Genomic DNA, 7,662 nt, shown 5'->3' on the forward strand with positions numbered 1-7,662 from the left:
TGGCCAAGTACTACAGTGACATGGGGCACTGCCCCTTTATTTAACAGCGCTTGTTGGTGGTCCCCAAACAGTAGTTAACTATTGACCATACAGATAATAGTCACCCCTTAAATATGCTGAGTACCCGCCTGATTCATTTTCTTTTTTCTTTTTAAATATTTATTTATTTATTTTAGATTTATTTACTGATTTGAGAGAGGGAGAGAGAGAGCACGAGCGGGGTGGGGGTAGAGGAAGAGGGAGAAGCAGCCTCCCCACTAAGCAGGGAGCCCGATGTGGGGATCAATCCCAGGACCCCGGGATCACAACCTGAGCTGAAGGCAGACGCTTCACCGACTGAGCCACCCAGGCGCCCCCGCTTGATTCATTTTCAAAGCATACCTGGAAGATAGAAGTTTCTAAAAGTTGCTTTTCTAATGAGGACAGCAAGGCACCAAGACATTTAAAGATTTACGAAATTCCAGTATAGTATTCGTTGTGAGTCAGGCACTGTTCTAAGTGCTTGACAAATACTGATCCATATAAGCTTCATATCGGCCCTATAACAGGAATATTGTCACTATGCTCCTTTTAAAGAGGACGCTCTTTAAAAGCCAGGCGCTGAGGAAAGCCGGTTAGACCGTGTGCCCACCGTCACACAGCTAGAAAGGGCTTGAGCCAGCATTTGAAACCAGGCGGACTGGTTCCAGAGCTCAGGGGCAATGCTGCCTCTCCACCACCCTGGTCTTAGGTTTCCAAAGGGTGCTTCTGGTTGGAGGATCAGCCGCTGAAAATAACGGACAGTAACTTAAGGCCAGGCTGAGCAGCGGAGCTCTGCGTGGCGGGAGAATGAGGCCGGACTTAGAAGGCTGTGCGAGGTGATGCAATCTGTGGGCTGATGCAACCACAGCCCGAGAAAGACTCGCCCTGCTCTCGTCGGACCACACCGTGCAGGTCAAAGGCAGGGCTACGGCTGGAGTGCAGATCGGGAGACCATTTGTCCACATTATATATTGGCTACTAGAAACAGGTGACCATACCCGCTATTATTCACACATCTCACCGTGGATTCAGGAAACCCATGTTTCTGTGAAAACGCTGTGGCATGTCTCTCAATTAATTTCCCCTGGGGTCCTGTCGTAAGTGGGTACGTCTTATCTTCTGTATTTACAAAATGCAAAGCTAGTGTTAAAATCCTTCTTTGGCATCTCCTTGTTCTTAGGACAAATGTCTAAATCCTTGATGAGGTCTGAATGGACCAGGATGACCTACTGCCTGTCTTGTTTCCATTTCTCAAAAGCATCTTCACCTGGCTGTGTGCCTGCCTCGCCTTAACCAGTCAGCCCCCAGCTGGCCCACTGCATCTACAAGGATTTTCCTTGTGTTAATGATATATATCCTTATATGCGTAATTTACCTGTTTAATGCCTGTCCCTCCATCCCTGCCCCCCAGACCACAAGCTCCAAGACAGCCATGATGCCCCTTACACTTGTAACACCAGCACCTGGTTTCTCGGTGTGCACTATGTACTGTGAACTCAGTGGGTATAAATGTTTGCACTTGCCTGACATAAGCAAGTCCTTCGGTAGCTTCAATGCCCTCTAGCAAATACCGAAAAGTGGAAATATAGATTTTCTTAAATCAACGAAAGATAATGGCTTAATAGGCAATCTGAAATGTCTGGCATCTCTGCTGCTCTTTCCATAAGGAGAAACTGTCAATGATCTGCAGGACTAGAGAGAAGAATCCAGTCCCATGTAGACACCACTAGCTGTAACGATTATCAGCTCGATGGCCCACCTTGCTTCCTGTGTGCACCCTACAAAGTACCCCAGGGAGGCCATCACTTTGCTGAATTATTTTAAAGCTACTCCTAGACATCAGATGATCTCAACCATGAAAACCTCAGCATGTCTCTTTTGCAGATAAGAACTCTTTTAAAAGTGACTTTAATAGTGTTTATGCACCTAAACAATTCTTTAATATCACCAAACACCCAGTGTTTAAATTGCCCAAATTATCTGATCAATGTCTTTTTTACTTTTTTTTTTTTTTTTTTACAGTTAGTTTGTTTGAGATCCAACCAGTATCTACAGGTTTCATTTGCCTAACAAGTCTCTTAAATCTCTTAACATATTCCATTTCCTTTGTCCTCCCTTGTCCTGTTTTTAAATCTTGCCACTTTTTTTTTTTTTAAGATTTTATTTATTTATTTCAGAGACAGAGAGAGCACATAAGCATGAGTGGCGGGGAGGAGCAGAGGGAGAGGGAGAAGCAGGCTCCCCGTTGAGCAGGGAGCTTGACATGGGGCTCTATCCTGGGACTCCAAGATCATGACCTGAGCCAAAGGCAGCCGACCAACCTACTGAGCCACCCAGGTGCCCCTTGCTATTTGGTTTTTAAAGACACTAGCTCTTTTCCCATTTTTTGATTTTACAGATTGCATCCTGCCGGCTGGTAGAAAGTCTAGAGGCTTACTGGAATTCTGCTTGGATTTGGAGGCCAGAAGATTCTGCAGGTGGGTGAGGTGCCTGGGCTGATCTCTGGCAAGAGGTACGGGGCTGCTGCTTGATCAGGTGCTCTCAATTTAGTCCTGGTTCTAAAGTTCCTGGTGGCTAGATCCATTATTTAATGCCTGGGATATGAAAACTCGAGGATTCCTTCTGTATTTATTAGCAGAAACTGTCCCATAAAGATCTTTCCCTCACCAACTATTGGTTTACAGTGAAATTCAGTCTGTACAAGGATTCTTTTAGCAGTTTTTGGAATAATTACTACTGGGCAGCTCTTCGCTTCTAGGTCTTTCCAGTGGAGAGAGTTAGGATGTATATCTTTTTTTTTTTTTTTTAGATTTTTTATTTATCTATTTGACAGAGAGAGACACAGCGAGAGAGGGAACACAAGCAGGGGGAGTGGGAGAAGGAGAAGCAGGCTTCCCGCTGAGCAGGGAGCCCGATGCGGGGCTCGATCCCAGGACACCGGGATCATGACCTGAGCCGAAGGCAGACGCTTAACGACTGAGCCACCCAGGCGCCCTTATCTTTTAAGGGGAAGATAGACATGAGTTTGTACTGCTCTTTCCAGTTCAAATTCAGGCCCACCAGGCTTTGACCTCTTTGATTTTATATTTGTGTCTCTTTTATGCTGAAAATCTAAGATTTAAGATTTTTTTTTTTTGGCAGATGTTTTCGTTCTGGTTTTAATACTGTGTTGTTCAATAGCTCCAGGCCTTCTCTGTGCAATTATTCTAGCAACTAGGTATATGGTTAAATTCATTTGTTGCTCCTCATTTCCATTTTTATTCCATTTTGTTTTATGGTTATATAAAACATTTATATGGTTCCAAAGTCAAAATAGCCCCTAGCCATAATCCCTCCTCCAGCATGGGGTCTAGCACATCAAACACACTCAAGCGTTCACTGACTTTTTTCACCTGGGTATATGATCATTCTATTTTAAGTCATTCGCGGGGGTGGGGGTTGGTGTGGGGGGGCGGAAGCAGCTCCCACCAAGAAAGCCAAAGGCACATAAGGACCATGATTTACCCTCAAGTTCAGCTTGATTGAGTACTTTTGGGGAAACTTTGCAAAGGAAAGGCCAAAAAGCATATTTCACTCAATCCTCTGGCTTCACCCAGAGAGCAGAGAGCCCTGGTGGATAGGAGTGCTGGAGACAGACGGAAGTGTCTCTCATCTCCCATTCCACCCAAGCTCTGAAGTCCTCCTCTTTTTTTATAGAGCCTGTCAATGTTTATTTTCCTGTAAGTTAGGAAATGAAAGCGTTCTTTTTCTTGTTTAAGTTGAGATAATTAACATATAACATTATATTAGTGTCAGGGGTAAAACATAACAATTTGACATTTGTACATGTTGTGAAATGATCAGCACAATAAGTCTAGATAACAGCCAGCACCACGCAGTACCTTTTTTCCCTTGTGATGAGCATTTTATTTATTTATTTATTTTTAAAGATTTTATTTGTCAGAGAGAGAGAGCGAGCACAAGCAGGGGGAGCGGCAGGCAGAGGGAAAAGCAGGCTCCCCGCTGAGCAGAGAGCCCGATGTGGGACTCAATCCCAGGACCCTGAGATCAAGACCCCAGCCGAAGGCAGATGCTCAACCGACTGAGCCACCCAGGCATTCCAGCGTGATGAACATTTTAAAGATGAGATCTACTCTCTTGGCAACTTTCAAATATACAATACAGCATTATTAACTATAGTCACCATGCTGTACACGACACCCCAGGACTCACTGAAAGTTTGTACCTTTTGACTCCCTTCACACACTTCGCCCACCTCCCACATCTACGTCTGGCAATCACCGTTATGTTCTCCGTATCTATAAGCCTGGGTTTTGTTTTTGTTTTTGTCTTTATTTAAATTCCACATGTAAGTGAGATCATATGGTGTTTGTCTTTCGCTGTCTGACGTACTTCACTTAGCATAATACCCTCCAGGTCCATCCATGTCGTCGCAAATGGCACGATTTCCTTCTTCCGGTGGCTGCATGATTTTCCATGTTGCCTGTAGACCACATCTCCTTCCTGCACTCATCCAGCGACGGACACTGAGGTTGTTTCCGTAAATGGCTATTGTGCACAATGCCTCAGCGAACATAGGGGTGTTAGTGTTTTCCTTTTCTTCACATAGATGCCCAGAAGTAGCATCCTGGATCATAGGGTAGTCCTATTTTTAATTTGAGTCCTCACTGTCTTCCATGGTAGCTACAACAATTTCTATCCCCACCCACAGTGCACGAGGGCCTCCTTTTCTCCACACCTTCCCTAACACATGTTATTCTTTATTCTTAAGATTTTCTCTTCCTCAGGTCCCTGCCTTTCATAATTATTTCTCCATCTCCTTGGCCTCTCCTCCCCCAGAGGCAAGAGTCCTTTGTTAATGTTCTAGCACAGATGAGATTATTATCGCCCATAGCCAATGACTATGAACTGCAACCTTAGCCTGTCACCACTCATACAACACCTGAAGTGTCCCTCACCCTCAAGGTCACTTCCAACTCTAGCTTTGAAATTTCTGACAAAAAAAAAAAAAAGAGTGCAAAAAAAAATCCTACTTATTAAAAATTGGATTACCTGTTTCTCCATTGTGAATTTACTCTTTTATCCTGTGTGATTAGTACCTTGTTAAGGAAAAGTTGCCTCTTCTCCCCTACTTATTTATTTAAATATGTATTTATGTCTGTATGGATTCATGGGTATTTATTTTCTTCGATGGGTTACAATCCACTACTACCGCTATTTATCTTATTGCTCAAATAATAGGGGGTTGGAGTAGGAGAGAGAAGACCTAAAGAGAAATATAAAGGATACAGGAATAGCAGATAGAAAAGCAGCCACTGCCCCCAAGGCTGAAATACAGCACCCAAGGAGGAGTCCCCTTGTTGGAGAGAGTGCTGCTGGCTGGATGGCAGAGGAGTTCACTGAGCCACCATCTCTAGAGACAGGGGATACTCAGCCAAAGTATTTAAGGGCCATCGTGAGACCCTTCGGCGCCCTCTCCTTTCCTGCCGCATTGACCATGACGGTTAAGTATTGAAATATTAGAGTATCCATCCTGGGTTTTTGAGTGACATCATGGATAAAGTCCCTGGATGATCCATGTTGGACATAGACCCTGAGTGAAAAATCAACCTCTGTTGTAGTAATCCACTGATACTTGAGACTCCTGTGTTACTGCAACATAACCTGGTCAGTCTATCTGGACTTGTACAGTGATCCAAACTTGGAGAAACAATGATATACACATTTCCCTTCATTATTCTTATAAAATCCTACGTCTTAAATCTTTATAGTGTTTGGGTAGCAATGACACACGGAGGATGTAGGATCTGCTTCTTGCAAATACGAAGGAAAGAACAACTTAGATCCAGTCTGCTACTGTCTACAACTACAAGTTCCCCCAAAGGAAGCAGAAGCTACCCAGAACTCAAAGAACAAGCACTAGGGGAACTCTTGTTCCTACATGATCAAATGTCCATTCAGCAACCAGAATGTTCTTTTTTTTTTTTTTTTCAATTTTAGGGAAAATTTTAAATTTTTTAGGAAAATTTAAATGTCAAAAATTAATTTTAGGAAAACTTTAAATTTCAAAAGGTGCCAGACATATGTACAAATTTATTTTTGTCTTTTTATATTTGATTTTTGTTAAGATTTTATTTTTTTATTTTATTTTTTTATTATGTTATGTTAATCACCATACATTACATCATTAGTTTTTGATGTAGTGTTCCATGATTCATTGTTGGTGCATAACACCCAGTGCTCCATTCAGTACATGACCTCTTTAATACCCATCACCAGGCTAACCCATCCCCCCACCCCCCTCCCCTCTAGAAACCCTTTGTTTCTCAGAGAAGACTATGGACTCTGAGAAGCAACCAGAATGTTCTTAAGTGTTCAGTGGAAATGGAAATTAAATCAAGGCCACTTCCCTGCTCCCATCCCTCCAATAGCTTCCTATCCCACTCAAAACAAAATTCCATTTCCTCCTAAGAAAAACAAAAAATTCCACTCGGGCCCTCCTTTTCTGGTCTCTCTCTTTTCTACTTCATTTCTTTGGGCCCTCTGCCTGTTTTATGCCACCAAAGTCACTTGGTCTTTTTGCTAGTCTTCTGATATACAAAATTTATTTCCACCTCAGGGCATTTGTATTTGTTGATCCCTCTGTATGAAAAGCTCTCCTTGGGATTTTTGCATAGTTTGCTTCCTGATTGCATTCAGGTCTCTGCTCACATGTCCCCTTCTCAGAGGAGCCTTTCTGATCCTCCTCCTTATTCTCTATCCCCTCCCCCTGTTTTTCTTCACACCATCTATTGTTAGTATTATGTGTTCATCTAATATTTATGTGCACTTGTTAATTACCATTAGACTGTAAGCTCTGTGAGATACAGCCTCTATTCTACTTGTTCCTTGCTATATCCCCGGTGCCTAGTGCAGTACCTAACACACAATCAGTGCTCAATAAATAGGGTTAAATGAATGAATGACTTTGTTTATGTCCATATGTCCTACATTGCTCTTGGACACACAAATCAACATCACCCCGATGCAAATAACTCCCAAATTCCTGTTTCTAGCCATATGTTCCAGATTTACAACCGCCTCCAGGCCAACATGTCCCAAACCATCCAGGCCAGCTGCTACTTGTGACCTGGGCATCTGACCTCTGATCCTTTGCCTCTTTTTCTTCACCCTTCCCATCAATCAGCAACAGCATCTCACTTCCATCCCTACCTTTTAATGGCCCTGCTCACTCCTTTGAGGAGTGCTCTTCTCACGGTTACCTAGTCATATAGGTGGGAGGAATCAACCAGGTCTCTCAGCTGAGCCTCCTGCCAGTGTCAAAGTCCTTCTTCTAGCCATTCTGGCATCTGGTCATGCTTTGAACTTTTGCTTTGAATACTTTTGGTGACACCGGTAGGGAATCTTCTCATGAGACAATTTTTATGGTTAGGAAATTCACTGTTATACTGAACTGAAATCCTTTTATTCACACAGATGCACACAATAGCTCTTTCTCATGGAACATGACTGGCATGGAAATGTGTAATGATGTATCCAATCCTCTGTGGTTTTACTGTTCATCCTATTTTCTGGGTTTCCTCCTGACTGGAGGATTATACCTCACCCTGCTGAACTCAGATATGGTTGGGTGACTAGCTC

This window comes from Phoca vitulina, unplaced genomic scaffold (assembly GCF_004348235.1).
Source record: "Phoca vitulina isolate PV1807 unplaced genomic scaffold, GSC_HSeal_1.0 scaffold55, whole genome shotgun sequence".
Classification (NCBI taxonomy): Eukaryota; Metazoa; Chordata; class Mammalia; order Carnivora; family Phocidae; genus Phoca; species Phoca vitulina.